This window comes from Aquila chrysaetos, chromosome 3, assembly GCF_900496995.4.
Source record: "Aquila chrysaetos chrysaetos chromosome 3, bAquChr1.4, whole genome shotgun sequence".
In the NCBI taxonomy this organism is placed as follows: Eukaryota; Metazoa; Chordata; class Aves; order Accipitriformes; family Accipitridae; genus Aquila; species Aquila chrysaetos.
Genome location: NC_044006.1, coordinates 1818750 through 1837515, shown reverse-complemented (window position 1 = coordinate 1837515; position 18766 = coordinate 1818750).

Sequence of the window (18766 nt, the reverse complement as noted above, 5' to 3'; positions counted from 1 at the left end):
GAGCTCGGCCCTCGGTGACAAACCTGCCCTTCGTTTCGGAGGGGCTGGAAGCGAAGCGGGAGCCGAAACTCCCCCGGCAGTGCCGGCTCCGTCTCTGCCTTGGTTTTGCGAAGCGCGTCAGGGCGCGGGGAAGCCCTGGGCTGCTCCGCTTCCATCAATTTTACAACCCACTTCGCTGAAAACCCCGCTGGGTTGGAGTCTCGTTTCCAGCTACTTTCATTTCCAGAGCCTTTTTCAGTCGGGTCACTTCGCCTTGCCCAGGACGAGCGTGAAAAGGGAAGCGAATATAAATGGGGAAACGGGCATGAATTTTTCAGAGCCCTTTCCAACAGCGCGCCTCGGCCGCCCGGAGCAGAGGGTTTGCAGTTCACACTCGCCAGCGCTCCTGGAAATGACCTTTCTGCGTCACGGCCCATCACCGCCATCCACGCTGCATGTCTGATTGTCCTGGAAAGGACAGGGAGCATTTCAACAGCTCAGCTTTTTATTTTGGGGTTTGTGTTTTTTTGGTGGGGGGTGGTTATTGTGAAGTTTGGAGCCGCATCACAGGTCCCATTTCAAAGCTGAGCTCAGTGGAAACCCAGGGAGTGGCCGAACGCTGAGCCCATGTGAAAAATCTGGATTTTTCCAGGCTTCCCAGAGCCCGGATTCCTGAAAATCTGGCCCCGAGAGGTGGCTGCAGCAGGAGGAGCCGGGAGGGCTGCGGCTCGCAGGGAGCTGCGGTGGCCTCTGCCAGCTCTGCCAGGCACGAAAGCCCGCTGCCAAATCCAGCCTCGCCGCACAGCCAGGGATCAGGCTGTGCCTCGTGGGGACGCGGAGGATCGCCCTCCGAAGATCCACTGCTCCAACAGCTAATTTCACTCTTACCTTCAAGTGCTGGCTTTTAATTAAATGCGTCATGCTGCCAACTTAATTATTCCCCATCCCAAGCCCTTGTAGGGTGTTGGGAAGCGGAGAGCAATCCTGCATTTGGGGCGGGGGAAAAAAAAAATAATAAAAAATTCTCTTTGTGGAGGTTCATTGCTTTCGTTCGAAACCGCTGCGGCTCTGCTGGGGCTGGGCAGTAATTTGGGAGCAAAATGTCTGCACTGTCTGCAGAGGCATTCGCTCGCCCTGGCAGCCACCGCTTTGCACCCTCCACGCTCCCCTGAGTTCCCCTTTTGCTGCCGCTGGGCTTTTCGCTCGGTTGGGGCTTTTTTTTTTTTTGCCATTTGCTGGCGAACGCTGAAATGTCAGGCCTGGGGCCGGTTCCCTTCGCTGATCCCCTTCCAGCCGTGCGGAGGCGGAGGGGAGGGAAAGGGCCAGCTTTGACGAGGGGGGGGACGTCTCGTTTGGGAGGCGAGCGGCATCTCCCCGCGCCTGGGCATCGTTCCGTGTCTCTGGAAAACGCACGTCCCCGGGCAGCATGTTGTTTTCCAGCCCTGGCAGAGACCGAGTTACGAATCACGGCTGTTTTCCAGCAAAACAAGGAATTGCGTGAACGGCCACGCGGGCGGGAAGCGGCACCCGTGGGCGTCCTCGGCCACCGCAGCTCCCAAGACGGGGATGCTCCGGGTGAGCACCGACGTTTCCCGGCCGCCGGTTCCCCGCGTCCGCGCCGGGCTCGGGCAGGCGCCGCTGCTCTGTGGCTTCGCTTGGAAGCCAACGCGATCTGGGCTCCGTGCCCCCTTTTAAAGCAAGCCCTGACCTAGATTTCCCTGCCCGCTGCAAAGCCGGCTGGGCTCTGCTCTCCCCGTCGCCCCTCCCTGCGGCTGGAAAGGGCCCAGCAGAGCAGTCCTGGCTCCTGCTCGTTAAGCCAGTGGCTATTAGCCCCGTCGGGAGCCAGCCTGCACTGGCTGATAGAGAGCCCTATCGCGTTTTGCCCGGCCGAGCGCGATTCCCAGGTGCGAGGCTCTAACGGAGCATCCCCCCCCCCGTGCAGGAGGGGCGGCCGGTGGGGCTATCTCTGCTCTGCAGACGGGCGCCCAGACGCAGCGGTGATGGCCTACGGCCAGCCCTCGGCGCTGCCTGCTCCCCCCACGGCAGTGACCCCCGTCCCCGCCGAGCTCCCGGCGTATCCCACCCCTCGGCCCCGGCAGGGCGTCCGTGCCTGGGCTGACACGGGGGGCACAGTATCGCCCGGGGGGTGCAGCAGGTGGGGGGGGCACGGCTGGGCGGCCTCCGGCGCAGTGTGGGTGCAGTGTGACCGTGCTGCCTGTCTGTCCATCCATCATTTTGTCCATCTGTCTGTCTGTCCATCCATCTGTTTGTGCATCCGTGTGTCTGTCCATCCCTGTGTCCATCTGCCCATCCATTTGTCCATCCGTCCATCCGTCTGTCCATCCATCCATCCAACCATCCATGGCTCCCCAGCAGAGCCAGACCCCACTCGCGGTTACAGATCCAACCCTTCCTTGGAGAGCTGTCACCCGCTCACCGTCACCCACACCGGGCGGCTGCACGGGATGGCGTTTACCTGGGCACTGGTGACCAAACACACACTTAAGAGCAAAAAACAGCATTAAAAAATGGCGTGTGCACCAGCCCCCCCCGCTCTCCGGCTACTCCTTTGCTCCTTGCGGTCTCACAGCACAAAGGCGGCACTTGGGAACTGGGAACATCAGGGGGTCCCCCACGAGCATCACTCCCCAGGCATCACCCCGGGGGATGCCCGAGCCCCCCTTGCGTGCCGCCCAGAAAAACCCTTTTACGTTTCAGGTGAGACAGATCCTCTTTCCCCGTCCACCGCTGTCCCCTGCGTGCTGTGGGGTATCGCCCGCCCGCTGCCGCAGCAGCCGCCCGCCCGGTGCTGCCTTCCGCTTTTCTCCAAACCCAAAATAGCCCCCGGGTTGCGGTGGGGGGATGCCGGGGGCGATGCTTCCTCTTTCTGAGCCGCTGGGGAAAGGATGGGGACTCTCAAGCAGGGCTGAACCGAGGGGACGTGGGCGCAGCGGCTGGGGCCGGAGGACAGACGTCAGGTGTGGGGCCCGTGGGTCGGATCCGGAGCATCCTCTGCGGGATGCCCGGCTCATTGCCTGGACCAACCCAACATCCCCCACATTGCCACCTCCCCGCCGGTGCGGATCGCTCGGCGCGGAGACATGGACCGTGTGGCTCCGTCCCGTGGAGCAGCCTGGGGTGGGTTGGGGTCCTGCCATCCCCTGGGGGGTCTCCAAACCCACCTCCCCGCCCCGAGCAGAAAGCCCCGCGTACCCATGGGCTGCCCGAGGGGTTCCCGCCTGGGTCCCGCTCTTCCCCAGAAAGTGCCGGTGACTTCCTTGCCGTCAGCTGGGCTTCCCCTGCTCCCCCCCAAATGCCCTCATGAGCCGTGGGACAGATCCCGGCCAGGGAAGGTCGGACTCCTCTCCGTGTCCGACTGGCCTCCTCCCGCTTCCTTTGGGGACAGACTCGGAGCACCGTCATTGCACTCCTCCGCCTGGAAATGTGTCCCTTAATTTCTGCTTCGTTACCCTGCCTTGTTTGGGTGCTCTCAGCTCCGAAGCAGCTCCTGGGGCTGCCTGAGCACACCGTGCCAGCCGCCAGCGCTGCCTCCCCGGCCGTGGGGTTTCTCTCCGGTCCTCACCTCATCTCCTCTTGAACCAAACTTATGCCTCTCGTTTCCACCCTCGTCACCGGGAATTCCCCCGGCAGCGTTTGGGCTGAAGTTGCTCACCTCCGCAGTTGCAGCAGAGCCCTGGGAACCACCAGCGCCGTGGGGCAGGAGGGATCGCCCCGCTCCAGCGCCACGCCAGCACCCTCCTGCCCACGAGCCCCATCCCCATGGCCAAACCCCCCCCCCCCCCCAGGGGAATGTGGGGGTTCCTGTGGGGAAGCCTCTGGTCCCGGGACTTCCCAGGCACTCACAGAGTGACCTGGGAGCGTGCACACACTGACGGGGACACGTGCAGTCGTGGGGACAGGGGACACGTGCAGCCGAAGGACCAAATGGGTGACAGAGTCACGTCCCGTCCCCGGGACCTTGAGCTTCCCAGCCTGGCTGGGGCACAAGGGATGCTTCCCGGGGGGGGACACGGGGTGCAAGAGCTGCCACCGTGGCTGTGAGCGGCTCTGGGCATCAGCGTGGGATGTCCTCGCTGGTAGCCAGCATGCCTGGGAGCTGGGGGAAGGATCCGGCCCTCCAGCCCTCCCTCGCGCTCCTGTCAGGAAACAGGCTGGGCAAAAATCCTCCTCCTCCCCGCTTCTGCCTGATTTTTCCCTGCCCTGCCCAGGGCTGCTCGGGGACCTGCTTCCCACCCTGCTAACCTCGCCCTGGGATCCATCCAGCACCATCTGCCGCTTGGAAAAACCCTGCTCCCTAAGCTGCTTTAATCCCCAAATCCTATCTGTGTCCCGCAGTCGGCGTGAGCCGCCAGCGACGAGCATCTCCCCCGGCTCCCGCAGCCCACGCTCCCCGGCAGCCCACGGCCACGCTCGCTGCGGCTCTCCCGGCTTTTCCCTGCCCGTGGTGCCGGGGTTGGTTAGGTGCTGGACAGGATCCGGCCAGCCCAGCCCCTGCGCTGCGGGAAGATGCAAAATACTTGGAGACAAGAGGGAAGAAAATCAATAAATGATGCCCGACGCTTCCGCCTCCCTGCCCTCCTCTCTGCCCCAGGGAGCGGAGCGAGCTCTGCAGCCAGGGCAGAAGGCTGGAGAGCAGGATGCGGCCCAGGATCAGGAGGCAGCAGAGGGGAGAGAACCCCCAGGGCTGGGAGAGCAGGGGGGCAGCTGGCAGGAGAAAAAAGGGAGCGAGAGGCTGGGGAGAGGTGGGAGAGGAGATGGGGGGAATGAACCGGCGGCAAAAGAGCCGAATGCGGGAGCAGACAGACCCTGCGGCTCAGGAAACCGGGGCCAGAGGAGCGGGGGGCCGGGGGGGGGTGTCTCCCCCCTGCTCTCCCCGCCGAGGAAGCGCAGGGGAGAGCTTCCCGGAGGATGTGGGGCACGGGGGGGGGGGGGGGAGAGGAAACGCCGGAGACAGCTGCACAACATCTGGCAGCGGCACAGCCCCCCGGGACCCCGAGGCGGCCGAGCACGGGGCGGGGGGGGCCGAGCCAGCGCGACGCTTCCCGCCACCCCTCCGCCGCCAGATGTGCACCCCGCTTCCCCCCCCCGCCATGGCCTGTACCCCCCCTCCGGCCCCCTGCACCCCCCACCCTTCCTCCCCGCCGGCTCCTTTCCTCCGGGACGTGCCCGACACCTGCTTCCAGTTCAGTCCCAGTTCGCCGGCGCTCCCAGGACCCCGTGGTCCCCGCAACGCCCGAGGGACACGCGGCCCCGTCACCTCTGGCATCCCCATCCTTTGATGGCCTTCCCGGCTCTCGTGGGGAGGGCTGGCGGGGGGGACCGTCAGCTTGTGTGCCCAAATGGGGCGCGTTCCCCTCCGCGGCACCGTGGTGCCGTTGCCCAGTGCCGTGCCAGGCACCCAGTAGCTCCAGCCCCACGCTGGGACCCGGCAGAGCGGGGCAGAGGGTGCAGGACCACCCCATCCCGGCCGGCATTTCCCACCCAATTCCTCCTGCCCTGGATCCTTCTGGATACAGATTGCCCCGGGGAAGGGAGCTGCCCATCGCCCAGCCCTGGCAAATAGCTGGGTAAGGTTGAAAAGCAAGACAGGATTAGCCGCGGGCAGGGAAAATAGCCTCTCCTCAAAAATAGCTTCCTGGGATTAAAAATAGCCAGAGGTCCCAAAGCCGTTGCTGCAGGGGGATGCAGGCACCAGCTGGACCGGGCCACCAGCTCCCGTGCCGTGGGACAATTAGGGGCATTATGGGGAGCTTAGGGCTCCTCGGAGCCATCTGGCCATGGGCAGAGCCCCTCAGCACCGTCCCCGCTGCAGGATCAGGCCCACTCTACGTGATCCCAGTGAGCCCCACGGTGGGGATGGTCCCCAAACCCTGGTTATCCCCCTTCCCGGGGCAAGTCCCCAGGGGTGCTCTGGGCAGTCCCAGGGCACAGAGCAGGGTTTTCCCCGTGGGCAGGATCAGGCCCGGCCCGGGGGCAGGCGCAGGTGAAGCCCAGCCTGGAGCTTTGTGGGTGTCCCATGGCACGGGGGCTGCCCCGCTCCCGGCACTGGAAACCCCCAGCCTGGGGCGATGCTGGGACACAGCCGGCCCCCTCCCCATCCTGGCTAGCCCCGGGGGTTTCTGCCCTGTGTTACACCCTGCAAACTCCCATCCCTCTCCCAGGAGCTCGGGCAAGGCTGCTTGTCCCTGACAGCTCGGGCTGAACCGGAGCAAAACGATTCCCCCTTCCCTCTGCTCGGGCAGGAGACCCCCGGGCAGCGCCCAGCCAGCAGCCGCATAGGGCTTCGACCCCATAGCATCTGCCAGCCACCCCGGGGATGCCCACGGGACTGGGGGGACACTGGTGGGACGTGTCCCCCTTCCTCCCGGCACAGAGAACCGACGGGCGCCCTTCCCACCGGCTACCCCGGCTGCACCACGCTGCTCATCCCCACAACGTAGGAAAGCGGCATCAAAGCTGGCTGGTGGCCCCCGGGCTGTGAACGTGGAGCTCAGGTTTTCCCAGAAAGCTCCGGCACGGGCTGAGCCCCGGGTGCCAGCGGTGATGGCCACACCATGGCGTGCACTGAGCCGAAGCCACCGGCACTGGTGGGGAGGTGGCCACGGGCATCACCGCCACATTGGGGACCGGAGGCAAAGGTGGTCTCGGTGACGAGGGGCGAGGACCAAAAGCCACCGGCGAGCGCCGTGTCCCTGGCACAGCCAGCCCCGGGAGGGGGAATGGGAGCTGGATTTGACATTTTCACCTCCACCTCCTGTTTTCTGCTCTCCTCCCACCCGGTGCTTGGAAACAGCTCCTCTTTCTCTCCCTGCTTTTCTTCCCGCATTTCCGCTGGTCGTGGGCTTTGCACAACGTCTCCCGGTGGGAGAAGGAGAGCGGGGACCTCCTCCTGCTCAGACGGGAGGGCTGGGGGGTGTGGGGGCAGGCGGAGGTCCCGCAGGCGAAAAGATTTGAGCAGGAGCCTTGCAAAGAATAAATCCTCAGCTCCTGGAGTCATGGGAAAGTGCAATTCTCCCGGCTCTCGTTGCTACAGCCGTGGGGACGGCTGGCAGGGGACGGTGGCATCCCAGTCTCGAGTGGGAACAGCCACCCTCGGGGACCGGCAAGGTGGGGGGAGCCTTTCCGTGCCCCCCCCCCCGTTATCATCAGCTCCATCCGCTTCCCAGCCCCCCTCTGCCCCTGCCGGGCATTAGCCAGCTGATCCCGCTCACAGCCTCCCTAAGGCACTTACAGGGGTTAAAAACAGCAACTGTCCCAGCCCTGACCCCAGGGGACCCTCTGATGTCCCCAGCTCCCTCGGGGTGCTGGCGCTGCCCTGGTGCAGGGTGGACACCCTGGCCACCCCCCTGCGTGGGTGTCATCGTCCCCCACCATCCCATTCCAGGAGGGTCATGGGTGTTATCTCCTGGTCACCCCATCCCCTCCCAGCTGGGGCGGTGGGGGCAGATGTGGGGTGACCCCCCCCCCCCATTGCCTCCTCCCTGCCTGCCTGCGGGGTGGGGGGGGGTGATGGGTGACGCTAATAAAGGGTGCTGGGCTGGGGGACCATGGCAGGGGCTACCGTCTGCTGCAAAGGGCCGTGGCGGAGGGCAAGGTGGTCCCCCAGCACCCAGCTGGTGCCCCCCTCCCAGCGCCCTCCTCTCTGCCTTCCCCCAAATCCTGCCCGAAGGCAGGGAGATGAAAGCGGGGCTCACGCTGCCCTGCCTGCCCTGCCTGCCCACATCCTTCCCCACACATTCCTCTCCCTCCTTCATCTCTCCGGGGGTGCCCGTCCGCACTCAGCACCACAGCAGCCCAGGCTGGAGGAGACCTTGGCGTTTTCCCCTCTGTTAAAAATAGCATGAGATTTATTTTCTGGCAGCATGGAAAGCCCCCGGGGCGGACGAGAGGAAGCAGCCGGGCTCGGGCAGGCCGGGGCGGTGGGGGGAGAGCGCAAAGGGCAGGAAATAACCCCCGGCAGCAGCGGCCCTGGCGAGGGGAAAATGCTCAGATGCAAACACTGTGCGGTTAATGTGGAAACTCCCAGGGCAGCAGCGACAGCCGGCCCTGCGCATCCTGCTCTCCGGCCAAGCTGCCTCCTCCGGCTCCCCGTGGCAGGGCTCCGGCCCCCCCAGATCGCCCCCAGCACCCCGACCCCTCCGCACAAGCACCTGGGTTTGCCCTGACCCCAGTCCCACGGCCCCACACCCTCGCTGGGACCCGTTCCCCCCCCCCCTCTTTGTTACGCAGAGGAGAGGTGGGATGCTGCGGGAGACCCCGGGATGCTGGGGATGAAGGACCCTGCCTGAGAGAGTATTTCGCATCCCGCCACCCCCTGCCCCATCTCCCTTGGGGCCAGCCCAAATTGCTTCTTGAGTGCTGGGCAGTTGGTTTCGGTCCCTGTCCCCCCGCCATGTCCGAGCAGGGCCATTCCTGGAGCGGAGCTGGCAGCTGCCTGCACATAAACCACCCGGAGCTCTGGGTTGCCTGCCTCTTCCTGGCATTTCACTCCTGGGGGGCTCACCCACGGGCTCCCACCCACCCTCTGAGGATGCTCACGATGCTTCTGCCTGCACCCACCTCCCGCTGTCCCCCTGCCTAAAGCAGGGAGGGGGGGACCGGGGCTGATCCCGCTCCTGGCCGGCGTTTCCCACGCTGCCGGGCAGAGCATCCTGCCCTTTCCCTGCCCACATACCCACCCCCCGTGGGAGCACAGGACCCGGTTCCCCCCCCGATCCCTCCTCCCTCGGGATGCCTTCTCTGTGCCGCTACCCCCCACGACCTCCCACTGCTTCCCGGGAGCCGGTTCCTATTTCCTGGGGACATTTTAGTTCTTTTCCCCCTTCCCCAGCCAATTCGTTATCAGCCTCACTATTATTTCCTCCCTGTCCACCCACCTGCTTATTTTAGCTGCTTCTTCCTTCCTCTCAGCTGCTTTCGGAGCAGAGGCCGGCCCCGCTCCCCCACCGGCAGCCCCCACCCCTGCCACGCCAGCCCCCTGCCCACCCGCATCCCCCCGGCCCCTCCATCCCCAGCATCCCCTCGACACCCCGGAGCGTGGCCAGGCGAGCGATGCCGGGTGCCGGGTACGGGCAGCCGTGGGGTGCCAGGCAGTGCTGCCTGCGGGCACGGTTCCCTGCCTGCCCGCCGGCCAGGCGCGGAGGCTCTATTTAAGGCCGGATCCTGCCGTTGCTCGTTGGCTAATTGAAGCCTGTGGCTGCCCTTTCAGGCTCCTTGGCTCGCTGGCCGGTGCCTCTCCTCCCTGCCTGCGCTGCTCGCTTGGGTCGCCTGGCCTCTGCCTGAACCCTGCCTGCAGGCTCTGGCTGCCTGCGCCCCTGCCTGCATTGACTTCTGGAGCGCTCCACCGTGCAAACCGGTTTGCAGTGAAGCATCTTCCATCAGGGAAAAAACGATGGGTCACATCCCCCTGCCCTGCCCGCACCCTGCCTGCATCCCCACATCCTGCCCGCATCCCCGCATCCATCCCAGCGTCCCTGGAGGAGACACGGAGGGCTTCTCCCTCGGCCGACCTTCAGCATTTAAATCACATTTTCAATGCGAGGTTGTGATGCTCCATCGCAGGAGGCTTTGAGGAGAGGGTTGGCAGAAGCCGTCAGCCAGCGCTGACCCTGCCAGGGTCCCACCGGCCCCCCCAGGACCCCCCCAGCCCCCTTCCCCCGTCTCCCCCCACCACCGCCCCCACCCCGGGCTGAGCTCCCAGCAGCCGCCGTCCCCATTCCCAGCACGTTTCGGAGCGCGGGGGCCGCTGGGGAGGGCTCCCAGCGTGGCGCTGCCAGCAGAGCGGGGAGATGTCAGCAGCTCGTTATTTATTTAAAGCTCCATCTTTGCGGGGAGCGCCTGTCCTGCAGGGAGGGATCCGGCTGCCGGGGAGAGCCGCCGGCTGCCCTTGCGGGGGCTTTTCTCCCTCCACCCGGGGCTGGGCGATGCCCCCCTACCCGGGGGGAGGATGTAGCCCCCTTTGCGGCCACTTGTCCCCTTGCCCGGCACCGGTCGTCGAGCAGGATGGGGGACACGCGCTTCCTGACACCCCTGCTGTCACCCCGACCCGGCGAGCAAGGTTTGGCCTCGCCATCGCCGTGGCTCGGCTCCTCGGTGGTGACAGGGATGTGTGGCTCGGGCGCCGTTTCCAAGGTAACCCTGGATGAGCCCGGCCTCCGCATCCCTCCGTGCCCCCGCATCCTTCCGTGCCCCCGCATCCCTCCGTGCCCCCGCATCCCTCCGTGCCCCCGCACGCCGAGGATCTTCCCCGGGGTCTCACTGCTGCACGGGCTTGGTGGGAGCAGCGACGGCTCGAGCTGGGGACTGGGACAGGGATGGGGACAGGGAGGGTCCTGACCGCAGGGAGGAGGGATGGGGAAGCGGAGGGGTGAAGGACATCCCTCCCCTCCCTGTTCCCAGCACAGCCGTCCCCTGGGCACGGGTGTTTTCGACCCATCCCAAAGACGGGAGCTCGGGGACCTCGGGGACCAGGTCAGGGTGTTCCTGTCCTCCATCCCAGGGAGAAAACCAGAAATAGGAGCTGTGGTTCCCCACCCAACCGTGGGCACGAGGCCAGGGCCACGGGTGGGAGCGCGCCCCGAGTCCCGAGGGGACACCCTGGCTGACGTCCATCCCCGAGCATCCCTTGTGCGGGTGGGATGGGCCGAGCGGGCAGTGCTTGGGGGTGCCAGGGGTCCCGGGGGGGTCCCACCTCAGGGAGATGGGGGACGGGGCGAGAGACCCATGGGTGCTGCCCACGCCGCAGCGCTGGGACGTGCTGCGGAGGGGACCCAGCCGAGCCGTGAGCCTGCCCGGGCTACCCAACACCTCAGAAATAGCGGGTTGTAATAAATACCCAGGGGGTCACCCTGGTGCCTTCCCCCCCCCCCCCCCCGCCACGGTCCGTGCCGGGTATGGCAATGCCGTGCGGATGGAGGGCTGCAGCCCTCCACTCACCTCCCCACCTTCCCCGCCTCTGCTCGCACCCCCCTGCCCACCCCATCCCTGCCCGCGCTGTCAATCCAGGTTGAACACCCCCAATTTTCCATTCGCTCTGGCTTGGGTTAAACAAATCTTTCAGGGTGGGCAGCCGGGGCTGGAGCAGACCGGGATGCTCCAGCGGGGATGGCGCGGAGGGGCTCGGCAGGGGTGGGATGCTCCCAAAGGGAAGCGGAGCCGCGGAGGAGATGATGCCGGACTCTTCTCCGCTGCATTGGGAGACCCAGGGGAGCCGTGGGGAGCACGGGAGCCCGGCTCCCCGACCCTAGCCCACCGGCTGCCACAAGGAGGGGAAGCGGCTCTGCTGCCAGGATGGTGCCAGCCCACCCTGGGCACCGTTTCCATCGCAGCCCTCCCTTCTCCATCTGCTCTCGCCGGCTCCTCGGGGCCCTCCTGCACGCGGGGCCACCGACAGCAGCTATTTCTTATTACAATATGTTCCGGTCCATTGCCCCCAAGATCTGCATCCTTGGGACCTGTGTGACTAGGAATTTGATTCCTCCCCGTTAATGAGTTTATGCCAGTAAAGAGCTTTGAAGATGTAAAGCTCCGTATAGGAGCTGAGCATCATTTTTGTTATTGATTTGACTGCCCAGCCCCTGAGACGCTGCCGGAGGGCACGTACCTCCAGGTACAGCCTCTCGAGTCCTTGGGGAGGCAGCAGGGAAGGATGTAACCCTGGCTTGGAGCAGAGAAGGAGAAATCCCTTCTGTGTAGACACACATCTCCGCAATGCTTCCAGGTCTGTACCCTTCCAAGAGCAAATCCCCCACATGCAGCTTGTAGGATGGCAAACGTCTCCTTGTGATGAAGAAGCTGTTATATGGCAAAACCCCACATCAGGGGCCTGGGGAAGTGATCTGAGTCCTGCCCAGCTACTAACAAACAAAAATGTCGTCGCTGAAGATAACGAACGGCTAATTACACCATGCACCATGAAGTGAAGATGGGAGAAAATTGCTCCAGGTTTATTGTACTTGGCACATTCCCCCTTTCAGTAAATAATTTCCATAATCTAACAGGGCTCCTTTTATTAATTGAATTAATTTATTCTTAGCCTTTTTTTTAAGACTTCAGATGCTTCTTTTCCTTAGGAAAAGGTAAACAGCCTCGTGCCGTGTACCACACACTGGGCATCCATAGGAGATGGTGCCAAATGGGGATATTCCACCTGTGCGGTGAAACCGAGATGGACTTGGACCCGAAGGGAGCCGGGGGGAGCGAGGCTGTGGAGGGACGAGGTGGAAACATCCCCTGTCCCCAGCCGGTGCCGAGCTCTGCCCTGGTCATCCCACCCTGCCTGAACCGGCGGATGCAGGGACGGAGAACATAAATGCTCTGTCGTGTGGTTCACCCCTCTCCCTGCCAGCGACTGAGACCTTTCTGGCCCCCACAGCCCTTTATTTTACAGGACACTTTGCTGATTGTTTTTCAAGGAAATTCGGCACCAGCAAAGCAGAGGGATTGATGGGGCTGGAGACAAACCCTCCGTGCGTCCCCAGGCCCAGCAGAGCCGCAGGCAGCAGCGGTGCCTGGCCCTGGATGTGCCACGTTGGAGAGATTTTGGGGGATGGAGGCAGCCTGGAGGGGATGGAGAGAGGCTGTGGCAGGGCTTCGGCATCCTCATCCTACCGTGGGCACAGGGCTGCGGGAAGGGATCTTCAGGGAGGTGGCAGAGCCAAGGTCACATCCACGTGTCTCCTGGGTGGGATGGGATGCCGAGGGGCTCTGCCCATCCCGGAGCACCGTGCACACAGCGGGATGAGCCCAGGTGCGGATCCGGGCTGTGGGAAAGCGCGGGGCAGAGCAGACCCCGCCAGCGCCTGGGATCCCAAAGTGGCCCGATGGCATCCCACCACCCTGCCCCAGCCTCAGCCGCCCCGGCAAGCCGAGCCCTGGGGGTCCTGGCACTGCACAGGACCCGGAGCCGTGAAGGACCCGGAGCGGCCGAGGTCGGGGTCAGGGTGGGGCTGTGAATTTGGAAGCGGCCCCTCCGCCGGGAGCCGCAGGAAGGGCGGCCGGAGCCTTTTGTCGGCCTCGGCCGGCGGCAGCCACGCGAAAGTCCTTGACGGGCTCCGCAGGGCTCCGTCCCCACTCACCCTCCCTGGGGACCGGCCGAGCTGGGAGCTGCCCTTGTTTCAGAGCAAGCAAACATCAGGGGGGTCTGCAGCCTCTCCCGGCTGCTGGTCCCCCACCGGAGCGGGACGGCGGCGTGGGACCCCCTGCCTGCACCCACCATCGCTGCCCTGGGCTGACGAACCCAGGGAGGGCAGAGCCTGGAGCCGCTGAGATGCTCCACGGACGCCCTGGGCTTCAGGATTTCAGGGAGGATTTCCTGTGCTGGCAAAGGGCACCGCTGCCCCTTGGCCCGGACTGCTCCCGGCCATGGGATTTTTGGGAAACGCCTCCCCGGTTCTCCGCTCCAGGGGCCACCCGTGGTCATTTCCCACGGTGGGAGCTGCTGTGGGTGCGGGTCTCATGTCTCCCTCCCAGCACTTGGCCGGGGAAACGCTGTGCCGGGAGAAATCACCAGGAACCACGAAGCCGAAGGCTGCGGGAGAATCAACCCCGGCTAATTATCGGCGAGGGAAGGAAGTGGGGAGGGAGATGCTGTGCCGAGGCCGGAGGGTGGGGAGAGGAACAACCGTGCTGCTCCCGGCTCTGCCACTGACTCATCGGCGGCACTGGGAAAGCCACCTTGCTCCGTAATTACCAAACACAGACTTCGATAACGCGCTTTCAGCAATCACACGGATTGCCCGGAGCGATCGCCGCGCTTGTGCCGAACCTCAGATCTCTGCCGGTTAAATCCGGGACGGTGCGGGAGCAGGGAGGTGCTGCACGCGCGGTGTGAAGCCCGTCCTCGCCTGCCCAAAAAGCATCATGTGGTTTATACCATTTTCTACCTTATTGATGTTCTTGGGCGGAGGAAACGAGGCGGCTGCCTAAGGGCAGCCAGGGCCTCCCCAGCCCCTGCTAACGGGAACCATCCAGCCCGGCCGTATCCTGAGCGGCGCTGATGCAAGTCTAATGCATTTCCACTGGGCTCCGTGGCTTTACTCTGCAATTTCCCCAGCGGGTCTGAGATGAGGAGGAGAGCGGCGGAGGCAGGGGGTCAGGATGAGACCCCCAGCCACGGGCAGGGTGCTGAGCTGCCTGCAGCAGGGCTCTGCGTGGAGCCGGGGTGCGAGCGGGGAGAGGATGGGTGCCACTGGGCTGCCGCTTCCTCCCCGGTTACCCCTGCTCGTTCCTGCGGCACAGCACCGGCGCTGCCCGCCTTTGCGCTGAAAGCACCCAAAGGTGCTGCCCGGTGAAGCACCCCTCCTGCCGCCCTATTCTTGGGATGCAAACCCGCAATTCCTTGGGATAAATCAGGGGAGCATGCTCGGATTTCCCCCTGGCAGGATCTGACCCTCAGCTCAGCATCTCTCCCCTCTGGGTACCACCGTGGGGATGCTTTGGTGGCCCCGGGGCTGCCGAGCGGGACCGGCGGAGATACCGTCGCGGCGGTGAGCGTGGTGAGGCCATGCCTGTAATCTGGCATCAGGAAATGGCTAAAAAATGCAGGTTAAAAAAAAAAATAAAGAAAGAAACCAAGCACAGCTCCACTTTTGGTTCCTGTTTTGGGGTCTCCAGCCTCACTGCCAGCCAGTGCCCCAGGGGTTTGGTTTGGTGCGAGAGGCAGATGTCACCTCGGTGCCGGGCTTACGGCTCCTGGTGTGTGCCGTTCTCGGAAAGGGGGAGCGGGGGGTGTCTACTCGGTGTTTGGGGGATTTTTGGTGGAGTTCCCGTAGGTCCTTTCTCACGGGTCACTCCTGCTGAGGGCAGAGCCGGCAGCTGCAGGCAGCGGAGGCAGGCTGCCGATGGCAGGAGCACCAGTGCTCGTGAGAAGTGCTTGGGCACGTCAAGGCCAAGTTTTGGGGGTGGCGGGGAGGGAGTCCGGCCAGCCCCCGTGGGACGAGCATCCTCCCGGGCGTGCGGGGCGGAGGGACCGGGCACTGACCCATTTATCAAGGTCACGGCTGTGGGCAGCACAAAGCAGAGGCGATGTGACTATTTCGGTGAGCTGAGGGAACTTCACTGGCCTGATTCCCATAAATAAAACATGCAGGGAACAGCCCCTGCTCTGTCCTATTAATTCTGGACCCCAGGGGCCCGGCTCTGTGTGCATTCAGCAGCTCGGCATCGCCTGCTCCGCTCCCCTCTCTGGAGCCTGGCTGGGCTCAGAAAGGTTCGAAAGCCCCCGGTTTCTACAAAATACAGAGTGCGAGTGCTTTGAGGGCACCGTATGGAAAATTCATTTGTTTTCTGAGACACAGAGGCAGCCGGGAAGGATGCTGGTGTGCAGGTGGGGCTGGGGAGCAGAGGACGGCCCCGGCTCGCTGCAGCCCCCAGCCCAGCTCCCTGGTTTTAAGGAGCAGGAGCTGTTTCCACCCGCTGCCCTTCCCCATCTCCCGGTGAGCCGGGTGCCGGTGCCCCCCCCCAGCACCCCTCTGCCCTCCGGCGCTCCAGGAGCAGATGAGCTCACAGCGGCTGGTTCCTCCAGCCCCTCACCGAAGGCATTAGCAGAACGAGGGAGTTTAATTATCTGGGTTTTCTCCTAGGAGGACATGAACCTGTCTCTCAGCTGAATTTATCAATTGCTGCTAGATTTTATCTCTTGTTTTCAATTTGCTTGTGATGGTGTTTTCTGCACCGGGGGCATCATGTCAGCAGCTCCCCTCCTTGCACAGTATGGACACAGTAAATGATCTTGCGCTTCCCTCCGCGGCATCGGGTCCTGGGCGCTTCCTCCAACACCCACACCGCAGCATCCCCTTCCCCTCCCCACCAGCGCTTCACGTTGGATTCGCATTTATTAATGACCGTGGCAATGCCCACCCAGCGCGGCGGAGCGAAAGCTGGAGAGCTGCCAGCGCCGGGAGCACATCTCACCCCGGGGCTCTGTGAATATCCATGGCCCCACCAGTCATACCCAGAGATGAAGGGCCCCCATTTTCAAGTGACTCAGACTCACCCTTCCTTCCTCAGGAAAACCTGTGATCAGATAAAGCCATCAAACTATCTGGTAAGAATAAACAAGCTCGCATCTGCACGGATGCAGGCTATACCCCTTCTAACCCCTCGCAGAAAGAGGAGGCAACGTGTCTGCTGCCTTAACCCTGTCCTTAGGAGAGACACCTCCAGCCCCAGGCAGAGAAGCAGGGTTTGCTCGCGTGTGTGCAAGGCTGGGAGCATCTCTCCTGATGTAACTGTCCTTGCTGGAGGTTGGGAGGCTGAAATCCAAGCCGGCACCGGCACGGGCACAGCATCTCTCCATCCTCCCTTGTCCCACTGAGCTGTATCTGTGCTGCACCAGCAATAAATGCACAGAGAAAGCAAAGGTGCCCATGAGGGTGAGCAGAGGAGGAGCAGAGGGGGCTGCATGGGTGGAGGAGGAAGAGGGAGGGAGGGAAACGTTTAAAAAAAGCCGCAACTGCCGCCAGATGGGCAGCTGCCCCCGCGAAGGTGACGTGCTGGCAGGCGGAGGGGCTGGCAAGGAAAAGAGCAAAGGAAGGTGTGAAGATTTCCCTGCAGATTAAACCAAAACCACACAGCGTCTGCTGCTCACTAACCCAAGCCTGGGCAGGGAAAAACAGAGCAGGGTTTGGGGGTTACTTGCAGCCCCTCCAAGGGTCCCGGTCCGGCAGCGGCAGGACCTCCCCAGCTCCCTGCAGGTCTCAGCCCTGCCCGTGCCCATGGGATGCCCGGGGGGGGGCTCGGAGCCAGGGTGTTCCCACCCTACCTGGGAGGTTGGCATGACCCCACAGGGGCCGGGAGCTCACGTCTGCCGGGGCAGCTCCGCTCCCTGCACCCCAAAAAACCCTCGGAGGCTGGGGATGAAGGAACACGGTGCAAGGCGGCGGCCGCAGGCGCTGGGGGAGTTTGTGCCGGCAGCTCCGGGAAAAGCAAGGATGGAGCGGGATCTGACCGAGGGGTGCAGAGGGCAGGCACTACGGGGCTGCTTGAACTGGTGCCGGCTCCAGCAATTGAGGGCAGGAGTTGAAGCTCAGGGTTGGTGTGGCAATGCAGGGAGCAGGTAATGCATTACAGGGAACAAACTCCCGGAGGAGTAGTAAAAGCGAGTGGGTTGAGTTTAGGAAAGAGCTGAGAAGAGAGCACGGACATTTTTGGAGGGGTTTGGAACTACTAAATCCAGGGGGAAAGAAAATGGTTCTGCTTCTGCTTGGGAGCATCCCCAAACCTGGGTGCAGGTGCCGGTGCCGCTGGCACAGCTCCGGCCAGGACGGGCTTCAGGGCTCATCCAGACAGTGACTATTTTCCCATCCAATGGTTGAAATGGGGTCAGACACGATGGCTGGGCGAGAAGCCTCCCGCATGGGGCTGAGCACAGGCGAGGGACGAAGGCAAGCGGAGAGGAGGCTGGATTCATCACTGCTGGTGTCCTGGTAACAGAGTCAGGCTCTGGGGGACACAGAGCCCGTCTTCCCCCGGACCCCCGCACCCCTCCGGACCCGATATCCTCCTGGCCACGGCTCCGGGGCGATGCTGGGCTCTGCCCTGCCTGCCCAGAGAAGAGGAAACATCTTCCCGAGGGCGGCTGGCTGCGGGAAGGATTTTCCGCCGCCCGTTTGCCGCGTGCTGCCGGAGCCAGCCCGGCCCCTGCTCAGGTGCTGGATCTCCCTGGCTGTAATTTCATCCCTGGGTTCCCATAACCACTCCGGCCGGGCGACACGAGGGAAGTGACCAGGGCGCAGGTCCGAGCCCCGGCCCGGAGCTGCATCCGCCTGACGTTTCCATCCCAGCCATATCTGGCGGCTCCCCCCGTGACTCCCCATTTTCCTCCTCTCCCCTTCTTTCCCCACCCTGCGCAGCCGGCAGCGCTTCCTGCGGCAGGGCGAGGGCCGGGGGCTGCGGGGTGCCCGGCGGGACCCCTCCCTGCCGACCCCGGCTCTGCCCAGATAGGAAATCCTGCGGGAACCGAAGGGCTGGGAACCGCGGCCGAGTTCTCCCTGGGGCCGGGATTTTGGCTACAGGTTGCGTCAGCCAGCCAGGCTGCTCCGGGCAGAGGAGAAAAGTAGGAGTGAGCAGGGAGAAACCCAGGAGGAGAGAGCGGAGACCACTGTGAAATGCCCACGGTGGACACCCATCACCTATACATGTGCCATTTACACCAACAAGAGGTTTTTTGCACTTAAATGAGCCACTTTCCCGTCGGGCAGGGTGGGAGGAGAGGGCAGCCGTGGGCATCGCAGCAGGAAGATGCTGCCCACCGCGATGCACGGCCACCGGCGTGACCCCAACAGCTCGCAGGTCTGTAGGAACCAGGCGTTGTCAGCACTGCTGCTCACGGAATGGCTTGGTGGTGCTAAACGCTGTTAACTGCCTTCCAGTAGCTTCTAATATAAACTAATTTATTGACAGCCTCATCAGTCCTCACGACAAGCAATTTAATATAAATTCAAATATCGTGCAAAATGCTTATTTACTTAAGAGCATTTTGTGAATGTTTCGCCGGGGTCCTCCTAATTTTCCTTGTTATTATTTTAGAATGGGAAGCAATCGCAGGGATCTGCTGCTACCCCCACCGCAGCTCAGCTCCAGGTGCTGCCCTGCATGGGAATCCAAAATTTGGGCTGTTTGAGCAAATCTGGGACATTGGAGGTAAAACCAAAAGGAAGCATCGGAGCAGGAGCAAAACACAGGCGAGCTCTCCATCCCTCCCGAGCTGAGGGGGACGGGAACAGAGGTGGGGTTAATTCACCCAGAAAGAAAGGGCCAGACTGTG